The following is a 21,132-nucleotide window of genomic DNA, read 5'->3' as shown; positions in this document are numbered from 1 at the left end:
ATGTTAAAGACCCAGTAGCGCAGTGTTGAGACTTTTTCTTTAAGATGCTGCCAACTGAGAAAGGAGTAGCTTCTCAGTTGACGATGCAGTTTTAATGCCTCGCTCTCTTCTTTAGGGGGCTGGGAATGGGGGTGGCACACTTGCTTACCCCTCCTGTACCCCTCCCTGCTTCTGTCTCTTCCATGATCCCACAGGAACAGTGACTTCTCTTCCTAGACTTTTCCTGTAATGACCACCTCGGACGTCACCGTCTCTCACCATTAAAGGTGGAAACATTCTCCTGATTTCTGGCCACCTAAACAAAACACAATGTCCCAGGTCGGCCAGCTGGTGAGGAGGCTGTTCATATGGAATTTCCAGAGCCCTGGTTTGGGATTTAATCAGGGGGCTGTTAGCTCAATCCAGCAGGATGTCAGAAAGACAAAAAGAGGAACTCAGGACTGTCAGGCAGGATCCAAAGGGAGACCAAATCCATACCATGAACACGGCAGGGAAATTCAGAGTCCATGGGCATCTGTAACAGGGAACACCAGGGAGCCAGGGATCTCATGGCCCTGAGAGATCTTATACTGTATTTTCTGGTAAAGGGTGAGTGAGTCCTTCTGAGAAAAAGCAAGGCAAGGCCAAGGTCAGGTCAGGGCCAGGTTTTCTGGGAGTAGGACTTGCTCTGCTGGGTGGGGCTCTCTGGCCAGTGGTACAGGGCAGTGAGGTTGGCAGCTGGAAGGAGACCCTGGTGAGGCAGCTCTAGGAAACAACCAAGGGGTTCGGGGCAGGAATCCAAGGCAAAGAAGAGAAAGAAAGAAACAGTAAAAGGAAATCCATTATCAACTGTGGTTTTTTTTCCATACCAGGAATTGAACCCACGGGTGCTTAACCACTGAGTCACATCCGCAGCCCTTTTCATTTTTATTTTGAGACTGGGTCTCACTAAGTTGCTTAGGACCTTGATAAATTGCTGAGGCTGGCCTCAAACTTGTGATCCTCCTGCCTCAGCACCCCCCCCCAGGATTACAGGCATGTGTCACCCCACCCAACTAGTTGTGATCACTTTTGACTGATGGGATGACAGTGATTTACATTGATTTTGGGAGGCATATTCCAAATTATCAAAAACAAAGAAAATACTTTGTAAGGGGAACTTGGAACCCTAGAATACAGAGAGGTCTCTGTCAACCAAAAGTCTGGGGACTGCAAGTGGGGTCAGGGGATTACCAGGGTTTTGCTGATGGCGATTGTCAGAACTCAGCATCAGCACATGAGATGAGGTCACAGGGACCTATCAGAGAAATGATTATCCTAGAAGGGAGAGCAACTGGGACTCAGGGGCCAAAACCAGCTTCCTGTTTCTGTCCCCTAATCACAGGGAGAAACCACAGACACACATATTCAATGACACTTTCTAAATGGGGATTTACCCCAGCTTTTTTTTTTCCTCTTTATTATTCTAGGGCACCCTGAGAGGAGGTGTTTTCCAGACATCTTTCTAGGTTTAAATAATTTTTTTCTGTTTTAATAACTTGTCCTCTTTTCTATAGTGACAACACCTGGTCACTGTAGAAAATGCAAGAATTTTGTAATGTATTCCGCTGTCATATATAAGTTTAAAAAAAAAGAAAATGTGAGAAATAAAAAAGAAAGAAAGAAAAAGAACAGGAAAAAAGGAGGAAAAGGCAGAAAAAAGTTTGGAGGAAAAAAATTGTCACCTGTCACCCACATGCAATAACCACTTAACATTTTGAAGCCTTTTCTTTCAGTTTTCACCTATGTGATTTGTGGGTACACTGGGTTCTGGTGTGTTTCTATCGCACCCTTACCTTTATCTCAGAGTTCTTTGGGAATGCCAGGGTCCTCTTTTGAAGCTGGTTTCTGACCAATCCACCAGGCTTCCAGAAAGCAGAACGCTTCATCTTACCTGGCTTTCCTTTTATAAAGATAAGAAGAACTTACAAGCCACGCTGCTGTGCCCCTGTGCAAGTCCCCGAACCCAAAAGAGGCTCAAAAGCGATGGCAGATGGCTGCACCTTCCCTGGCCTGACCCTACCTGCCCAAACTGTGTAGCAAACCTGGGTGCTCGGCAGCCTCTACCAGCTGCCACATCAGCCAACAGAGTTCCACCCTCCACCTGACCCGAGGAATGGCTGTCAGGGTGGGGAGCCGTGGAAATGCCTCCATGATGTTGCAGCCTCATGCATTCCTTCCACACAGATCCACTACACACTTGCTCACACTCACAGTCAGCCAGGCTCTGTGAGGGGCCCCAGCAGGCAGATGATCATTGCAAACACAGAGTAAGCGCTTTGGTTGGGGACCTGCATTGACCTAATGCTTTACATACTCTGCAAAAGGCAGGCTTAAATACATGGTCTCTGGAGTTCTTCTCTGGTGTTCAAACTTGATCATTAGCAAGTTAGAAGGAAGCACCTGCTGCATAGATCCATGGCGGAAAGGACTGGTTGTTAATAATTATTTTCAGGTTACAGGGAACAGGGCACACCAAAGTGATCTCGTTCATGGGCTTTATCAGATAGCTCATTGTAAGGACCGCCACCCATTAGCAAGTTAGCCAGCTTCTCTGAGCCTTGATTTCCTCAAAGTGAGAATCCCTGCCTCAAAGTGTTGCTGGAAGAATTGAGTTAGTGTGCACAAAATGTCTAGACCAGGGCTGCAGACAATAGACCTCAGTCATTTTCAAATCATTTGATCTTTTCTGTCATCTCCATCCTTACCACAACCGCAAGTAGCAGAGTCCAATGTTACCACTGCTTTACAAATGAGAAAACTGAGGTTAAGTGTCTTCATGTGGTTCACAGCTGGGCAGGGCAGACCACTCCAGAAAGAAGAGTGAGTGCATAAATGGAACGAGAAATGCAGAGAGAGCCCATCTGGAGCTCTCTAGAGAGCTTCCTTGGGCTCCAGTCATGGTGACCACAGAGGTGACTGCTCCATGGGAGCCCTCTGTAGTGGAATGTGACAGGTAGATGTGGTTAGAGCTCCTCTCCCTTAGGAAGTTTGAACTTGAGGCACACAGACACTGACCTAGAATAACTCAGACATATGAGTAACAGCCAAATGGTGTCCACAGCCACCAGATATTGGAGCCCTTATTCCATGTGGCCTTTTAATAAACCCCATGAACAAATCTTCCCAGCATGCCCTTGTTCCTGCAGCCTATTAACACTAGCAAATATAGTCCTGTTTAGCAGGTAGCTTTGTCCTGTGCAAGATCATCCAGCAGTGCCTAGATGCAGAAGTCACCCTGCCTCGAGTGTGGCTATGACTCTTTACTCCCAGAACAAGCAGACACAATCTTCTCCCAAGACAGAATTTGGCCTCCATCCCAACTGATGAGGGCTGGGAAAGAGGAGAAATCTCAAGAAGTCATTTCCCATCATCTACACTGGCTCTATTATTTCACTCTTTGCCAAGACATCCAATTCTTGGAAATCATCATTCATTCTCTTTTAAACATATGTATTTCAAAATGAACAACACAGCCTTCTGCAAATTGGTGTTGCAATACCAGCAGATAAGATTCCAAACTTCTGAGTCCTGTTCAGGGAAACATAAAGAATGTAGCAGATGCTAACTTTGAGTTAAAACTCAAAAGATTACACAAATGAAACAACAACAACAACAAAAAAAAAACCAACAGTGAGATCAATGTAGTCAGGCCATTCTGCAAGTATTTCTGCTGTGGAAACTTTCTGCAAATATATTGGAAACAAATAGAATTGTAAATAAAAGCAAGGCCAGCTTTGGAATCTGGCCCAGGTCATCTCCCTGGCCACATCCCACTACTCTCTTCTCAAGTTCTTTTCTTTCTTGAAATGCAAGTTCTCACACAGCTTTCTGCTCAGGAACCTGGGCAGCCGTAGGTAAAGGCTAATGCTTTTACATACACAGAAACAGGCTTATGATAGGACGTTACTGACCATAGGCTATTTTTCACAGACTTCCCCACCCCTTCCTCGAGGATCAACATAGTGGTAGAAATATGCTGCTAGTTACATAGCCCAGGTGTTCCTCCTAGAGATCTGGATTACCACTCCCTACCTCCTTGCTTTGACCCATGACATGTGAGCAGAAGTGAAGGGAGGTGCTTTGGGTAGGCAGCTTGAGGTATCGGTGCACCATTCATCAACAGGCAACTCTTCTTTGGCACTATGGCCAACACCATGCAAGATGGTGGCTGCTCCATCAGCCCAAGGGCAAGTCCATAAATAACTCCAGTGAGTGGCACTCTTGCCAACTGGAGATGCATAGAGGGTGAGCGAGAAATAAGTGATGGTTGTTTGAGCTGCTGAGATTTTAAAATTATCTGTTACTGTGGTTCCTCCTTGCCCAATAATTTGACAGATACAATTTTATATAAGAAGAGCATTCTGGACGTGAAGAAACCAAGGCCCAAGATAGGGAGTGAGTTGTCTAAGGCCAGTGGGATTGGAAGCAGAGGAGGAACAGTTAAGATGTCTAGCTCAGGAAGCTCACCATAGTCCTCTCTCTCCCTCAGGAGACTGCAGTTTCTACAGGACAGAAACCCACTCCATTAAAGGAGGCATTTTGGCAATCACCTCGTCCTAAGGAAATCACCTCGACTCAAAGATCCTGCCCAGCTAGAAAAAAAAAATGCTCAGTGCTCATTAAACTAAACAATGGTTCATTAAAACCAAACACACATGGGCACAAGGCTTTTCCTGTGCACCTGGAAGTAAGTGAAAAGCTCCTCCTGGTTTGGGGAAATATCACAGTGAATCTGATGAGCTTGTTCTGAGTGTGAGTAGGAGTATTTTGTCTTTGATTTAGGAGAGGGCTATCAACTCATGGACTGGTTTGAAATAAGGAATCTAAAGTGAAAAATCAATAGCTTCAAAAATAGCACAGAGCAAAAGTCAACAAATATGACTTTCAAGTAGGGTTTTTGTTTTTTTTATCCAAGGGTCTCAAAAAACACCATACTGAAGAAATGCTTCCTGATTACCAAGATGTTTTATCATTTCCCCTTCTTTTCCTGTAACACACGCTGCAAAACATTCTCAGCTCAGCTGCCTTCATGTACCATTCTCACCCCAAGTGGTGTTTCAATTTCGATTTCTTAGCAGCAGATGTGTGATACCAAATGGACTTTAGTCTTCCCCACTCCATACTTGCTCCCCATTCAAATGGTTACCCAGGGAACCACTACAAACACTGTCTCCCTTTCTGTTAAGAACACACCACCACTGGAGTCTAGCCATCAGAAACATCCACAGAAAACCCAGAACTTGCCATACTTGCCAAATAGGCTTCCAGATATTCTGTCCACCACAGTCCTGGAGGATTGAAAGAGATAATTGGTAGCATTTATTTATTCATTAAAATAAGTTATAACCATCATTTCCAGCCTACCCACCTCGGGGTTCATAGTATCAGGATGACAGTATGTCATTAGGACATACTGGCCCCAGCAACTTGACAATAACCCCAAGCACAATTTGAATATATACCCATGAATGCTAAGGGTTGTAGCTGGATTCTCCTTGAGGAAATTGCTTCTCTCTGAACAACATTCATGCTGGTGAATTTAATACAAAACTATCTCCTGAGAGGAGTTTTGCAAATGATGAAGATAATCCACACTGAATCAGTTGACATGAACCCAGATATTCAGGGACAAGGTGATCATGTGAATGACATGCCTCCATCATCCTTCAAGATGCCCAAGAGTGAAGCAAGAGGACTAACCCATCCCAAGAGCACTCCAACAGGAAGCTCATGCCCAGCCTGTTTTTATACACTATGCTAGAGCTATAGAGGGAACACATATGCTCCGTCAACTCAAACTGGGTCCTACTTTCTCTGCAGCTTAATCCTCAAAAATCCACATTGGTGGGGGGGGGGGAGCATATCTTCTGTTTTCTGGTTTTGTTTTCAATTCATTAAGGAACTTAACCTGGAAAATGAGCTCAGCCTGGTACACCTTTGCCACAGCAGGAAACTACAGGTGCATGAAGCTATAGTGACTACTGGACACTTTGAAGCTCCATTAACACTCATTTACTTTAAGGATCAGGAAGCACTTAGTCCCTCAGAACTTCAAAGCAGATAGAAGCCAGTCAATCCCTCTCAATATGCCTTCTCTCAGTTTCTCTCCCTTCTTCTTCCCCCTTCCCCTCTCCATCTCTCCTTCCCTCCATCTTCCTCTCATGAGAAAGCACCGTATAATCTGAACCCCAGACACACAGACACTGTCATTCTGCCCACAAAGGAAGGAATGCAGACACAGTCAACGTAAGCACTCAGGGTAGGACCGTGATGAAATACAGAACGTCCCTTGGCAGCTGCCTGGACCTTCAGAGAAGCCAAGCAGCTGCCTCGCATTCTCCAGTCAAGTAGCTCTTTTCTCTGGTCAAGAAACCCTGTTCACAGTGCATGGAGGGCCAGCCCCTCCATTCTGCTGGGCTCCCAGTGTGGACTGGAATGCTGACCCACTCACCCATTTTAGAGATGCAGAAACTGAGGCCCTCAGCAGCACAGAAAGTTGTCTGGATCAACCAAAACTAGAATCCAGGTCTCCTGGCACCAAGACAATTGCTTGTTTTGCTTACTTCTGGCTAGGGTAGCCCCCTTAGCAGGTAAGAGTTTGCCATCTCCCAGTGGGGACTGACACCTGTCAGAAAAGGGCAGTGGTCCCACTTCACCCTGTCCCTCCTTTACAGAAAGGGTGTACTTTATCCCACCTCTCTCAGAGGAGGTGGTACTTTCTTTCCTACATTGATTATTCTTTCTGATCAATTGATTGTGGCAGGGAAGGGCAAAGACCCTAATCACTAATTGTGTGACTTGGGCAAATAACACTACCCTTTTGTGCTTGCAATTTCTTATCTGCAAAACACAGATAATAAGAGCATCTACCTCATAGGATCACCATGAGGATGCAATGAATTGATACATCTTCCGGGTTTAGATCAGCCCTGGGCACACAGTGACCTGGGAAATCTGCCCCGGGAATCTTTGAGGCTCAGCATTTGACTATAAGGAATGGCGTCTATGTGCTTAGTTATTGTATCTCTAGCACATGTAGGATGCTAGAGAAAAACCATCGAATGAATGGATCTGGCCCGATTCACTGCCTACAGCCAGCCAGTGCTTCATCATGCTCACTGAAGAATATATGCATTTCCATGGTTCAAGATCCCCCTTAGGGAATGCCAACTGCTAAGTTTATTTGTATAAGTTCCCATTTGTAGGACCACCAGCCTTTCCTGTTGCTCTAAGCCTTTCATATTAGCTACTACCTTAAAAAGGTGAATCAGAGCCTAGCTCTCAGTTTCCAAAGAATTATCAGTACAGTTGCTGGCTGCTTAAATACCCACTGCTTAGTAATTAGCCTCTCCCTGCAGTGCCTTACCGGGTTGGTTGGCAACTGTGGGTTGACCTTTTCCTGGTTTGGTCCAGGCTTTGAAAAACAAGAGTTTCAAAAACATCATGCGTGGGGATCATCTCTGAGGGTCCAGTGAATAAAAACATCTTGATAAGGACAACTGATAGCAAATAAGAGTCTTTAATCAGAAGCCCAGGTCCTGGAACTCAGCAAAGGCTTAAGTGCTTATGCAGAAGAAAGCACTACGCAAAGGGCAGATCTGGAAGCCCGAGGACATCTGGAGGTGGCGTTTAGGACTGACACAGAAAATGTCTGGGCTTCTCCAGTGAAAAGCAGTTCACAGGAACAAAATGTATTAGTCACCACAGAAGCTTGAGTTGGAACTTGGCTGTGAGCAAATAAACATTGCTGACTGCTAGCCAAAGTGCTTAGCTGAAGACTTGTATTACCCCATTTGAACATGTTACTTCAGCCAGCCAGCGTCTGGGACACAGATCTATCAGACCTCAGCCAGACTACCTGGCGTTTATGTGCATTGGCCCTGAGTGGCAATCAGACATTGAGATTTTGACAGAACCACAAACCATGGACCGTTCTCCATGGAGCCCACTCAGCCTGGGCCAGGGCTGCTTACTGAGAGAGCTCCAAGCTTCAAGCTTATGGAGAAGACCCAGTGACCAGCCAAGACCTACTGAGAGAGGAGGAGCCGTCCATGCAGATGCCAGAAGCAAGCTAGCATGCTCTGGTAGGCGCTTGGCCCTGTATAGAGGCACCTTTTCCAGTCACCCGAGCTTCAAATAAAGAATGTCCTTCTTCCAAACCCCACACCTCCAAGTATATGCAAATTCAACTGCTGGTAGTTGAATTTGAATTTTTCAACCTATAGTGTAATTTGAAGTTTCAAAAGTGATAGAGTGGGGCCCGTGGCACACGCCTGTAATCCCAGGGGCTCTGAATGTTGAGGCAGGAGGATCACAAGTTCAAAGCCAGCCTCAGCAATTTAGCGAGGCCCTAAGCAACTTAGTGAGACCCTGTCTGTAAATAAAATATTTTAAAAAGGGCTGGGGATATGGCTCGGTGTTTAAGCACCCCTGGTGCCAAAAACTAAAAAATAAAAAGGTGATAGGGTGAGTAAAGCATCCTTTTCAGGAATTCTGGGAGGCAGAATAGATGTCTGAAAACCTTCCGTGGATGTCCCTTCCCCAGGGGGTTCCTGGCATTTTGTGTTCACAAAGACTAACACCTGACCCCACTCCCCCAACTCCCCCCCACTTCACCCTTTGGAGTCTTTTGTTTCTGCTTCCAGAAGCCTAGAAGGATTAGAAGCCACCAGACCATCCCCTGAGGCTCCTGATGAAGAATGTGGGGTACTTAGGAGGACCCCTCCCATTCAAACTCATCTGACCCAGAAAACTCTAGAGCAGGCCCTGTGGGCTGGGCACATCTGGCTCCAAATCCTGGTTTCGCCCTCTTTCACTTTATTCTGAGCCTTGGTTCCTTTGTCTAGAAATTGAAAAGTGCCATGTCTCTTTCCAGAATTGTTTCACACTTGAACACAAGGTCTACAAAGCTTCAGAGGTAGGGGTAGCTATGGTCTGAACATGTGTCCTCCAGAAAGTCTGTGTTGGAAACATAACCCTCAACGTCATGTGCTTTCTTTTCTGCTTTTTTCCTTTTTTCATGCTGGGGACTGGACTCCAGGCCTCACACATGCCAGGCAGGTGCTCTACCCCTCGGCTACACCCAGCACAGCCATAAGGTAATGGTATTTGGAGGTGGGAACTTCTGGAAATGACAGGGTCTGGGGACTCTGTCCTCATGATGGGTTAATCCATTCATGGATTAAAGCATTAATAGATTCATGGAGGTTAAAGTTTGCATCCTAAATGTCCCCCAAAGGCCTGTATACTAAAAAGTCTTGGCTGCTAGCTAGCCTGTGGCACCGGGAGGGAGTGACCTCACTTTTTAGAGGTGAGGCCTCATTAGAGGAAGGTCACTGGGGGTGTGTCCTTGAAGGGATACTGGCACCGTAAACCCTTCCTTTCTCTCTTTGCTTCTCAGTTGCCATGAGGTGAGCAGTTTCCTCTATGATGTTCTGTGTCTCCATAGGCCCAAAGGAAACAGGGCTGAGTGACCATGAACTAAAACCTCTGAAACTATGAGTCAAAATAAACATTTCCTCCTTTTAAGTTGATCTCTCGGGTACTTTGTCAGTGTTGGAAATCTAACACAGCAGGTTGTCACGGGAGTGTGTTATCACTAGCGCTGGTCTGTTATACAAGCCGGTAGAGTGGGCTCTTGTGAGCTCCCTCTCCTCCCCACTGCAGAGTGCCCACCAGCAAGCAGACCTGCACCAGGTGAGGTTCCTTGACCTCAGACTCCCAGCCTCTGAACTGTAAGAGATAAATTTCTTCAGTTATAGCGACAGAAAACAGACTAATTAATTATCGGTTAATTACCTTTTCTGGATAGATTAATGATAGGGAAAAAAAGTGGGCAGGCGGGGGGGGGGGGGCATTCTTCAACAGCTTCTCACTCACTGAACATTAGAAAAAAAATCTCGACTCCTTACCCAGCCTTTTACCCAGACACACTGCTTGGCCTGAGCTTGGTTCATTCTCTAGCTATTCTCTGTGCTTCCAGGCTCAGGCCTCACAGGCCGCCCTCTCTGTTCCCCCACACACCCAATCCTGGGAGACCTCTGGTCTTCAAGCATACTCTTCCTTGCATCTGCATCTTTGGTGCAGCCCCAAGTCCAAGTTGAAGAGGCTAGTTTCTGGAGAAGCAACTCCAGACTCTCCTGATCCTGGCACAGCTCTGATCTTTTGTAGCACAGCATGCTGTAGTTTCCACTTATAGCCTTACTGCAACAGAGTCCCTTTAACATTAAAAACAACTTTAAAATTAAAAGCAACTTTCTGGGTGTGGTGGAACATACCTATATTCCCAGGGACTCGGGAGGCTGAGGTAGGAGGAGAGTATTTGAGGCCAGCCTCAGCCACTTAGTGAGACCCTCAGCAACTAAGTGAAACCCTGTCTCAAAATGAAAAATTTAAAAAAGGGCGGTGGATGTAACTCAGTGGTAAAGGGTATCTGGGTTCAATCCCCATCACCAAAGTAAATAAATAAAAGCTATTTCTTCCTAACAGCTTCTCCCCATCTGGAGTTTCCTCTTGCTGAGAATGGAAACTAGAAGCTACCAAGCTACCCCCTAGTGGGGGTGTTAGGGGAAACATGAATTGCAACGTGTTCCTGACTAGAACAGCCTCATGGAATGTACATGTTTATTTCCTGCCTTTTGTCCTACTGTTCACACACCCCTGAGTCTCTAGAAAAGGGGAACTGGAGACCAAAATGTTCTCCAATATCTTCCTCAAGGCCAATTTTGCATAAATCTGTTTTCCTTCATCAACCTTTGCCTCCCAAAATATAGTGGAACCTTCTATTCCCAGTAACATTACCACAACTGATGACTAAATATTTTCTTGTATGCCCCTCACCACCACCTATGGATGGAAATTCTGTGTTCCCCACAGTTCCTATGCTGAGGTCCTAATCCCCAAGTCCTTGGAGGTGGGGCTTCACAAAGATGTAGATGCATCTTTGATGAAGTCCTGAGGGTGAAGCCCTCTTGACTAATGTCTTTATAAGAAGAGACATGAGGAAGATCTCTTGCTTTCTGTTTCTCTTTCTCTGCCACAGGAAGACCCAGCAATAAGGAGGCCACCTGCAAGCCAGGGTGAGTTTACCTGTATACCTGAATGTGCTGCACCCAACATTCATGCCCTCAGCCTCCAGGACTGTAGGAAATTAAGGTCTGTTGTTGAAGACAGCCTCCAGTCACCTGCCAACTCCATTTGGCCTGAGACTGGGTCTGTGTCGTTCACTGCTGCATCCCAAGTATTTAGTCGACTTCGGGTCCTGGCAGGACCGCCTGATAATATTGATTGAATGGATGTATTGAAGAGCTGAAGCTCCAAAGAGCCAGTAGGAACCAGGAATTACAAATAGCTTTCTAATCCTCTTCAACACCAGGCTGGGGAGCCAGCAAAATGCTTCACCCCGCAGGGAAAGCCCAAAATTGTCACCTCCTTCACAGAAATGCTAAAGTATCCATCAATTGCTCAGTTGAGAATTTGCTTTTCTGGGCTCCCAAGCTCCATGGACATAGGCCCCTGGGAAGATGGTGAGATTTCAAGAAGAAGAGAAAGCCACTGGAGTAAGGGAAGGTAAGAGGTTTCAGTAAAAGGGGTATACTTAGAAGAGCCATCCGTAATTTGTGATGGAATTCTATTTTAGAATTGGAGACCAAAATGTTCTCCTATATCTTCCTCAAGAACAATTTTGCATAAATCTATTTTCCTTCACCAACCTTTGCCTCCCAAAATATAGTGGAAGGCAAGGCCAATTTTGCAAAAATCAATTTTGCACCTGAATCCCATCCTTGGATGTCGGGGACTATTTTCTGTGCTCCTAAATATCCCCATACCTGTCTGGGTAAAGGTATGCATTGCTGTACCTTTACACAGGCTAACAATCTCAGTGCACACAGATGGCACTTATTGCAAAACAAACACAATAATTCATCCTAATAGCATCAGTCAATATCAGTATCAGGGGCTTCTGTTTTTCTTTTTTTTTTTTTTTTAGCTGATATTAGGTAGCACACTCTAAGAAATGGTTGAGGTTTACAAGTTACCCGAGTGGGCAGAAGGAGGAGACCCCCACGGTACTACATAAGCAGCCATTTCTTTGGAAGCTGGGGCCCTCTGTCCAGAAACAGGGCTCTAAGCAGAACAGGTGCTCTCCCACCAGTTAATTAGGAGGTGGTGGCCAGGGCAGGTGGGTGGGACTAGCAGAGGCTAAGCCCTACTCACTGTGCAGTTGGAGCAGAGGTTAAGAACAAGGGCCCTCTGGGACTGTGGTTGTGGCTCAGTTAGAGTACTCGCCTATCATGTGTGAAGCACTGGGTTGATCCTCAGCACCACAAACAAATAAATAAATAAAATGAAGGTATTGTGTCCATCTCCAACTAAAAATAAATTTAAAAAAAATAACAGGGGCCCTACCTACTTCAAGTCCTGGGAACAGCATTTATTCTCTGTCAACTTTGAGCTACTTAACCTAATAAAGCCTCAGTAGTTTCATCTGTAAGATGGAGGGAATGATAAATACTGGGTAGAATTGTTGGAAATATTTAATGAGCTAAAAACCAAAATTAAAAGCTCTAAAGCCTTATGGTATGCAGTAAGTCAATGTAAGTGTCTGCTATTATTATTTGGGGGTCTATTAAATCCGATGCATCATCATTTCATTTAATCAAATTAAGTCTCAAACCAGTCTTTCCAGACAGATGAGTTATCCCCATTTTGTACCAAAAGCTGAAGGTAGTGAGGATCAAGTACTTTATTCAAAGTCACACCAGTAGCTGATGGCAAAACCAGCACAGGAACCAAAACAGCTGTCGTAGTTATCATCACCATCACGATCACCAGTTCCCAAGAGCTAACTCCTGTTTTTGGAGCTTCACATAGATTAGTTATCAATACTCAAGCACCTGGTAAGAAAGGAGTCACTATAAAAGTGGACAGAGAGTTGGGGAGGTTAAAGATCTTGGCCAAGATCACGCAGTTAGTTAAGAAACAAGGTAAGGAAGGGATCCTTGTTCTGGCTCTAAAACCCACTTAAATCCTGTCTGCCTGGCATTTGTTATAGATCTCATATCCCCACTTGAAATCACCAACATGACTGGTTTCATGTTCAGTAAATACTGGTCTTGTTAAGTGGGGTCAGGAATGGCCTTCTCAGTGAAGGGGCCTATGGTCCTATATTGTAAAGACTTAGGATACCCCCACAAAAGAAGCCTAGCTTTCTACACAGTTCCTTCCAGAAGGTTTGATCCAAGATCATAGAAAGAAATTTGGGAATGTATTCAAATGAAGCATGGTCATTCCTGTCATTAGACCTTTAATATTTAGGAATAAGAGCAATGTGTGATATTCTCCCAAGTACATCATCATCTCTCTCACCAAGTAAGGAGTCTCCTCAGCCAGATGTGACTGCCCTCTCCAGTCGCATGTGGATCTGGAAATACCCAGTCACTACTTCCTCCCAGTTCCTCTGGCCCTAACTTATATCGTGGTGATGAGACAACAAAAAAGGGACATCAATATTCTCAAACATACAAGGGGTGTTTGTTTAATAAAATAATTTTAATAAAACTCACAGGGATGAATTTTCATGTTTTGTTAAAATATTAATCTACCAGAACCTGGTGCTAATCTGGTACTCAATTAATTGGTAATGACCTGGTTCCTTATCTTGACCTATTTAATATCCCTTTAAACTATATATATTTTTCTAATTTAAAGTAAAATTACTTCTCAGCTAAACAAATTCCAAAGTGGTGGCTTACTAGAGAGTAGCCTATTGATTGTAATGACATAAAATCACCTTGCTGGCTGCATAGAAGCCATCCCTTCTCGGGGAACTCTGCTCCATCAAAGGACCAAGAAAAGATGCCCTAAGAGTAACAGCATCCCCAGCTGGCTCCAGAGGTTGGGGGGAAGGCAAAGGGAAAGGTGGTGGAGAACTTGCGTTGGCCACCTCTGTGTAGCCATCTGCCTAGCTTGGTGTGTGACAGTTCCAGAAAAACTCAAGTTGAAATAAGAATCTGTTGCAGGGCCTGACCTTGGACCCTCATGGAGGAATGCTTATCTTGCTCATTGTGCAGCAGGGAAGTCCTAACACAGAACAATAGAACGCTATGTTTTGGGACAGAGTGCTGTCAGAACACTGGCAAGAGCCATTTCCTTGCTCCTTTGACAAGAAGTTATTCTCCGGTGGGTGCAATGTCAGCCTAGTAGCAGTTCCTGAACTCTTGGTGTCTGGACTTTTGTAAGATGATACGTTGTGTATCACCTCTGGCCTATCATGAATGTTATATGCAAATTGGCACATACCCACTATAAAAGCTATTTTTTAAATATTTTGTTTATTTAGTTGTAGTTAGACCCAATACCTTTATTTTATTTTTATGTGTTGCTGAGGATCGAACCCAGGGCCTTGCATGTGCTAGGCAAGCACTCTACTGCTGAGCCACAACCCCAACCCATTATAAAAGATATTTTTGCTGTGCAATAAAACAGACTCTATTCTCCAAAACCATCTCAGGAGGGGTTTCTCAGTGCTCTTAAGCTCCCCACAGTCGATGCTGGAAGGGCAGGCCCCTCAGCAAGAATCCAAGCCAGGATATCTTGCTTCAACAAACTTTCTAGCACTGGGTAAAATCCATCAATTCACTGAAATGGCAGCAGCTACACAGCACTTCCCACAAGAGTCAAATTTGGAAAGAACACTTATCCTCAACAAATATTCCTTCCCACCCCTGGACTGCAGATAGAACCCAGGGACTCTACCACTGAGCTACAGCCCCAGCCATTTTCATTTTTTATTTTTTTAAATTTATTTATTCTAATTAGGTATATGTGACAACAGAATGCATTTTGATTCATTGTACACAACTGCAGCACAATTTTTCATTTCTCTGGTTGTATACAATGTAGCATCTCACATTGTTATGCATGTAAAGAGGGTAATGATGTCCATCTCATTCCACCATCTTTCCTGCCCCCATGCCTATTGTTTATTTTGAGACTGGGTCTAGCTAAGTTTCCCAGGCTGGCATCAAACTTGTGATCCTCCCAAGTCACTAGGATTACAGGCCTGTGCTCCCATGCCAGAACTCAGTGAGCATTTGATGCAATGAAGAAGAGTGTTCCCAGAAACAAGTTCAGATCTATAGATGACTGAAAGAAGATCCTTTGTGTGACATGCAATTGACTTCCCCATGATGTCAAAAAAAACCAAAAAACACCAGGGCCTGGAAACTTGCAAAATACCTATAGCTTCTGCATGACAAAAATTCAGCACAAGTAGAAATTTTAGTTAATTTCATCTTGCCTAACTCTCCACTCCCCCTAAAAAAAGAATTGTAGAAGAAACTGGTAACTTGAACTTCAAATCCTAGGTTTGCATCTTAGATTTTTAACAAATAGTGAACTTTTTTTTTTTTATAAAAGATAAGGCCCTGGTATCTTGTTTAAGCTAATATCAGTGATCACACAGACACTATAAACCTTACTCTTCATACCTCTATGACTTCATTGTTTATATTTGTAAAGTCTAAACAGTGCTACTGCTGTTGCTATCAAAGTGACTGTCACATCACACTGAAGGGTGAAAGTTTTGGCTGGGGTGCAGGCATCAGCAGCTATAAGATTTGGGCTTCATGATCTAGACTTCTGATTGTCTTTGGTCATCAAAGAAAGAGTCACTACCCCTAGGCCAAGAGTCAGGAGCAAAATAGGAACATGATCTGAGATGGCAGCCCGCAGGAGATACACATGTATGCCACAGGAGTCTCTGCTGACAGCCCCCATTGGAGGCCATTTGGGGATGTAGGAGGCAGTGGGGTGTGGGAAGACTCAAGATTCAGGACAGCTTTCTTTTGTGAAGAAATTTATTTCTATCACATGGAATAAACCTGTAGTCTAGAGCCATTAATAAGCCCTCTTGGTGATTGTGGTAGAGTGCTAGTAGTCTGAGGACCCAGAGCTCAAAGACCTGAGGAGGAAGATACCCTGGATCCCTCCCCTAAGCAGGGCAGCAGGGGGGGAGAAGAGCAGGACCAGCTTTTTTTGGTGGTTGCGGGGTACTGGGAATTGAACTCAGGGGCATTTAACCACTGAGCCACATCCTTTTTTTTTTTTTTTTTTTTTTTTTTTGTATTTTATTTAGAAACAGGATCTCACTGAGTTGCTTAGGGCCTTGCTAAGTTGCTGAGGCTGGCTTTGAACTCACAATCCTCCTGCCTTCGTCTCCCAAGCCTCTGGGACGACAGGGGTTTGCCACCAGGCCCAGCAGGAATAAAACTTTGAAGGAGACACCTTCTGGACCAACACTATCATAAAATAAAATAAACACTTGTTGGACACAAGTTACCACTACTGTGACTAGTAACTACCAATGACAGAGTACCTGCCATGTGTCCTGCCTGATGTTTGATATACATCATGTCACTAAAAGATGTTAGCCTCTGGAGAGAGCTCCTACTTTACTCTTATTCCATAGGTAATCGAACATGGGCTCAGAGAGGTCTAGTAACTTGCCAAAGGTCAGAGATCACAGAAGTATCAGAATCAGAATTTGAACTTAGGGTTAGTGGGCTCCAAAACTTGAACATTCCTCCATTCCCTCTTTTCTTGCAAGAAAGACCCCTCTTCTACCTTTTTACTGTGGTTTTAAATCTACCTTTCTCACCTGCCCAGCACATCTGGGGAGCTGCCTGACCCTTGTCCAAGGGCTCTGCTTCCCCAAGTTACAGCTATCTCCCCAGGTGAGGACAGAGAATCCACTTCTAACTTCTGAGGCAGAGAATTACTCTCCAATTGTGACAGGCAAATCTTAACTGAGAGCTTTCAAGGGAAGACCAACCCCACCCTCAGGCAAGTACATCTCTGGATTCACCCTTAGGGCCTAAGGTGTTGAAGTTGTCAAGGGTGCACTTGGCTTCCCAAGACTAAATTTCAAAAAACCAGCAATCCAGACATTTCACCCACTGCAGAACCAAAAGGGCATCATTAATCATTCTTATCATTCTGTGTTCCCTGTAACAAAAGACTGCACACTTGAAGCAATTTTTCATATGATATTCAGGGACCCTGCCAAGCATTGTCTCATTTCCTAATTTTGTTGCCAGATGAACACTTAGGGAAGTCCTACCTCAGATTCAGGGCCAAACAGGGCACTGGAAGGAGCCAGCGTATCTGATGGCTGGACTCCAGGAAGGCCCCCATCAGCCCTCCCAAGTTCTCTTGGAAGCCACCCTTGGGTCCCCTGTGCACTCCGGTGCACACTGGAGTCACCCAGGGAGCTTTTCAACAATACAGACGCCTAGGTCCCACTTAGAGATTCTGACTGCATTGATCTAGGATGTGGCCTGGGTATCTGGATGTTTAAAATGCCCTCCAGGTGACTCTAAATTGCCCGAAGTACAGAGAAGGCCAGCTAGACCACAGCTGGATAAACATTTCCACTGACGCTTCAGTGCCGTTTCTGAACTTTGGCGGCATTTCTCCAACTCCTGGGTTTCTCTACCTCGTCCACCCGAGCTCTTCCAGAGCACTGTTGTGTTCCACCAGCAAGCAGATCTCGCCTCCCTGCGCCTCCTCGCCTGCGGCGCCCCAGACCCCAACACAAGTCTCTTCGCGCGATCGCCTAAGACTTACTTGGCCAAGTTTGCAGAACAGGCAGCGGCTGCAGGCAAGATCCAGCGCCAGGTGCGCCGGGAGCGCAGTGGCCGCGGGAGCGCGGAGGCCCGGAGAGCGCCGCGCCGGCAGCAGCGTTAGGGCAGAGCAGGCACCGCCGCCTCGCGGTCCCGGAACGGGAACTGGTCTGGACGGCTGCTGCGGCCGCGCCCCTCTGGCGGCGCCGGGAGTCTGGCGGGCTCCTGCGGGAGGCCGAGGCCGGGTGGGGGAGGGCCAGGGTGGACTGGCGCTGAAACCCGAGGGGCACTCTGTGCCGAAAGACACGCGGCCCCGCGCCACCGCACAGGTGCGAGTGGACAGGCCTCAGAGTTCGCCGAGGGGTGACAAGCTGGGAACTCGTCGTGACAGCTTGGCCACGGCCTCTGGGAGCCAAGGCCCGCCCCCTAAAGAGCAACCAGAGTCAATGCCTGGACGTAACGGGGAGCTCTGGTTAAAATGGCACGTGTGCTCCACCTGGATGAAAACTCGTTCAAAGTAATCAAATTTGCAACTGAGCATAGACTTTGATTTAGACTTTAAAAAAAAAATCTTAGTTTTTCTTCTTGTGTGTCCTTAAGCTTGTTATTAACAATGCATATTTAATATTCTTTTCATTTCCTGTCTGAGTTGTAAAGGAATTTTTAACATGCTAATAACTTTGCCTGATATTTTTAAACACGTTATCGATGTCATAAAATGTTGTCACTTATTCACACTAAAGAAGTGCATTCGATCATGTGACCACGTATACTTAGGCGTATTAAAATTTCCAAACAAAGGCTGCCTTTTGAGAAAAGGAGAGCAGGATCGTAAGTCAAAAGTGAAACTTCACAAACACAAGGGGGTAAAACATGCAAACTTGCAAGTACAAAAATGAAGTCTAGATTTTAATTCCTCCACCTTATCCTCATATGAGCCTCTCGTGGGAAAAAAAACAAAAACCAAAAAACTTCCTCTAGGATTCTGAACTGTATCTTTTATGTATTTTAACCTGTCATTTAATATTTTCTAATCTGGTTTCTCCTGCTGCATTCTGAGTAACTTCAAGTCTTTCAAATGTTATTTTGTAGATGTTTGAATTTTTATCATATGTTTGTTTTGTAATACTAGGGATTAAACCGGGGGCTTAGCTTTACTCCCCACCCTCAGCCCTTTTTATTTTATTTTAAGATAAGGTGTAGATTTGCAATCCTCTTGCCTCAGCCTTCAGAGCAGCCGGATTATAGGCATACAGTGGCTTGGATTGGTTTTTAAACTATGTGTGGTAGATTGAATAGTGACCCCGACCCCCTATCATGATATCAATCCTAAACCTGGAACATGTGAATATGGCAAAGGGGAACTGAAGTTGCAGTTAATTAAAGTTGCAAGAATTAAAGTTACTAATCAGCTGACTTTGAGATTGGGAAATTATACTGGATTATTGAGATGGGCCCACTGTAATCCCAAGGGTCCACCTAAATGGAAGAAGGAGGCCAATAAGGACCAGAAAAATAGCAGCCTGAGAAGGAACTGGCCAACACTGCTGGCTTTGAAGATAAAGAAAAGGAACTGTGAGCCAAGAACTGCTGTTCTGCTGACACTTTGATTTTAACCCAGGAGACATATTTTGAAAAGCTGACTTTCAGAACCATAAGATAATATTAAAATGTTATAGTTAAAGCTTCATCCCAGGGTTTCATAAACTGACTTCCAGATCACGTATAATCGAATCAACCCTTTATTGAAGCACACCGGTGGCGACTGACCAGAACATAAAGCTGTTCCCCTGATCAGCCCTGAACAATTGCATGGGGGCTCCTTATAAGCCTGAAAACCACAAAAGGAATGTTGGGGGATCCAGCCAATGCAAGCAAGCCAGGTTACAGAAGCGGGACAGTACAGTCTAGCAGAGGGAAGCCTAACCAATCACAGCCCAGTCACCCCAGTTACAGAAACAGAGCCCCCATTACCCTAGTTACAGAAACATGCCCATTAGGTAGTTCCATGTTTTAAAGGTTTCTATAGCAAAAGGAAAAGAACATCTTGCCCCAGTCATGACCCTTCTACTTGGCATGGTTGTTTTTTTTTTTTTTTAATTTTTATTGTTGGTTGTTCAAAACATTACATAGTTCTTGACATATCATATTTCACACTTTGATTCAAGTGGGTTATGAACTCCCATTTTCACCCCGTATACAGATTGCAGCTTCACATCGGTTACACATCCACTGTTTTACACATTGCTGTACTATTGTCTGTTGTATTCTGCTGCCTTTCCTATTCTCTACTATCCCCCATCCCCTCCCCTCCCATCTTCTCTCTCTACCCTATCTACTGTAATTCATTTCTCCCCCTTGTTTTTCCCCCTTTCCCCTCACTTCCTCTTGTATGTAATTTTGTATAACCCTGAGGGTCTCCTTCCATTTCCATGCAATTTCCCTTCTCTTTCCTTTTCCCTCCCACCTCTCACCCCTGTTTAATGTTAATCTTCTTCTCATGCTCTTCCTCCCAACTCTGTTCTTAGTTACTCTCCTTATATCAAAGAAGACATTTGGCATTTGTTTTTTAGGGATTGGCTAGCTTCACTTACCATAATCTGCTCTAATGCCATCCATTTCCCTGCAAATTCTATGATTTTGTCATTTTTTAATGCAGAGTAATACTCCATTGTGTATAAATGCCACATTTTTTTATCCATTCGTCTATTGAAGGACATCTAGGTTGGTTCCACAGTCTTGCTATTGTGATTGTGCTGCTATGAACATCGATGTAGCAGTGTCCCTGTAGCACTGGCATGGTTGTTTTACAGGATGAAGTCATAAAACAAAATGGAGTCACATTTGCTTCTACTATCACAAAAATATTAAATGTATGGTAACTTGGAATAGCAATAAAAAACAAATAACAACAAAAATAGCAATAAAGAACAAGTCCTTAAGTCCTTAGAGGAAGAACATTCACCTAGCATGCATGAGTCACTGGGTTCGATCCTCAGCACCACATAAAGTAAAATAAAGATATTGTGTCCACCAATAAGTAAAAAATAAATTTTAAAAAAGTCCTTAATTTTAACAATATTAATTTCTAAGTTTTTTTTTAAGTTCTATTTCTAGTTTTATTTGTTTTGCAGTGGTGGGGATCAAATTCAAGGCCTCCTACATGCTAAGCACACCCTATACCACTGAGTTACACTCCAGCCCCATTGTTTGTACTTAATAGTCTCCTGTTCTTTGCTGAATCTATAATTTTTTAAAAAATTAACAACTTATTTCTTTTTTTTTTTTTAATTTTGAGATAATTATAAATTCACATGTAATTTGAAGAAAGAATGCAAATGCATGTCCCCTGTTTTCCCCAATGATAACAACATACGGCAAAGCTAGGTATAACAGTACAACCAGAACATGGACATTAATATAGTCAAGATATAAAACATTTCTACCACTACAACCACACACTGTTTTTATACCACCTCAACCCTTC

The 21,132-nt window shown here is 44.4% G+C and overlaps 1 protein-coding gene across 5 annotated transcripts in view; it reads right to left on the bottom strand.

Annotated features, from left to right (window-relative positions):
* The window catches only part of NOD1 (nucleotide binding oligomerization domain containing 1), a 52,450-nt gene extending 34,397 nt beyond the window's left edge, over positions 1-18,053 (bottom strand). For 3 of the 5 annotated variants that reach the window (XM_081286741.1, XM_081286744.1, XM_081286743.1), the window contains exon 1: positions 17,650-18,053. The gene's annotated coding sequence lies outside the window, so the exon portion shown is untranslated. Of the gene's footprint in view, positions 1-1,814; positions 1,922-17,649 lie in introns of all 5 variants that reach the window. The other 2 variants (XM_081286742.1, XR_014021108.1) reach the window with 2 other exon arrangements.
* Between the last annotated feature and the right edge of the window lie 3,079 nt (positions 18,054-21,132).

This window comes from Spermophilus citellus (genome assembly GCF_964194105.1).
Source record: "Spermophilus citellus genome assembly, chromosome: 3".
Lineage (NCBI taxonomy): Eukaryota > Metazoa > Chordata > Mammalia > Rodentia > Sciuridae > Spermophilus > Spermophilus citellus.
The sequence above is the reverse complement of the archived record's forward strand: the minus strand, read 5'-3'. Positions and strand labels throughout refer to the sequence as shown.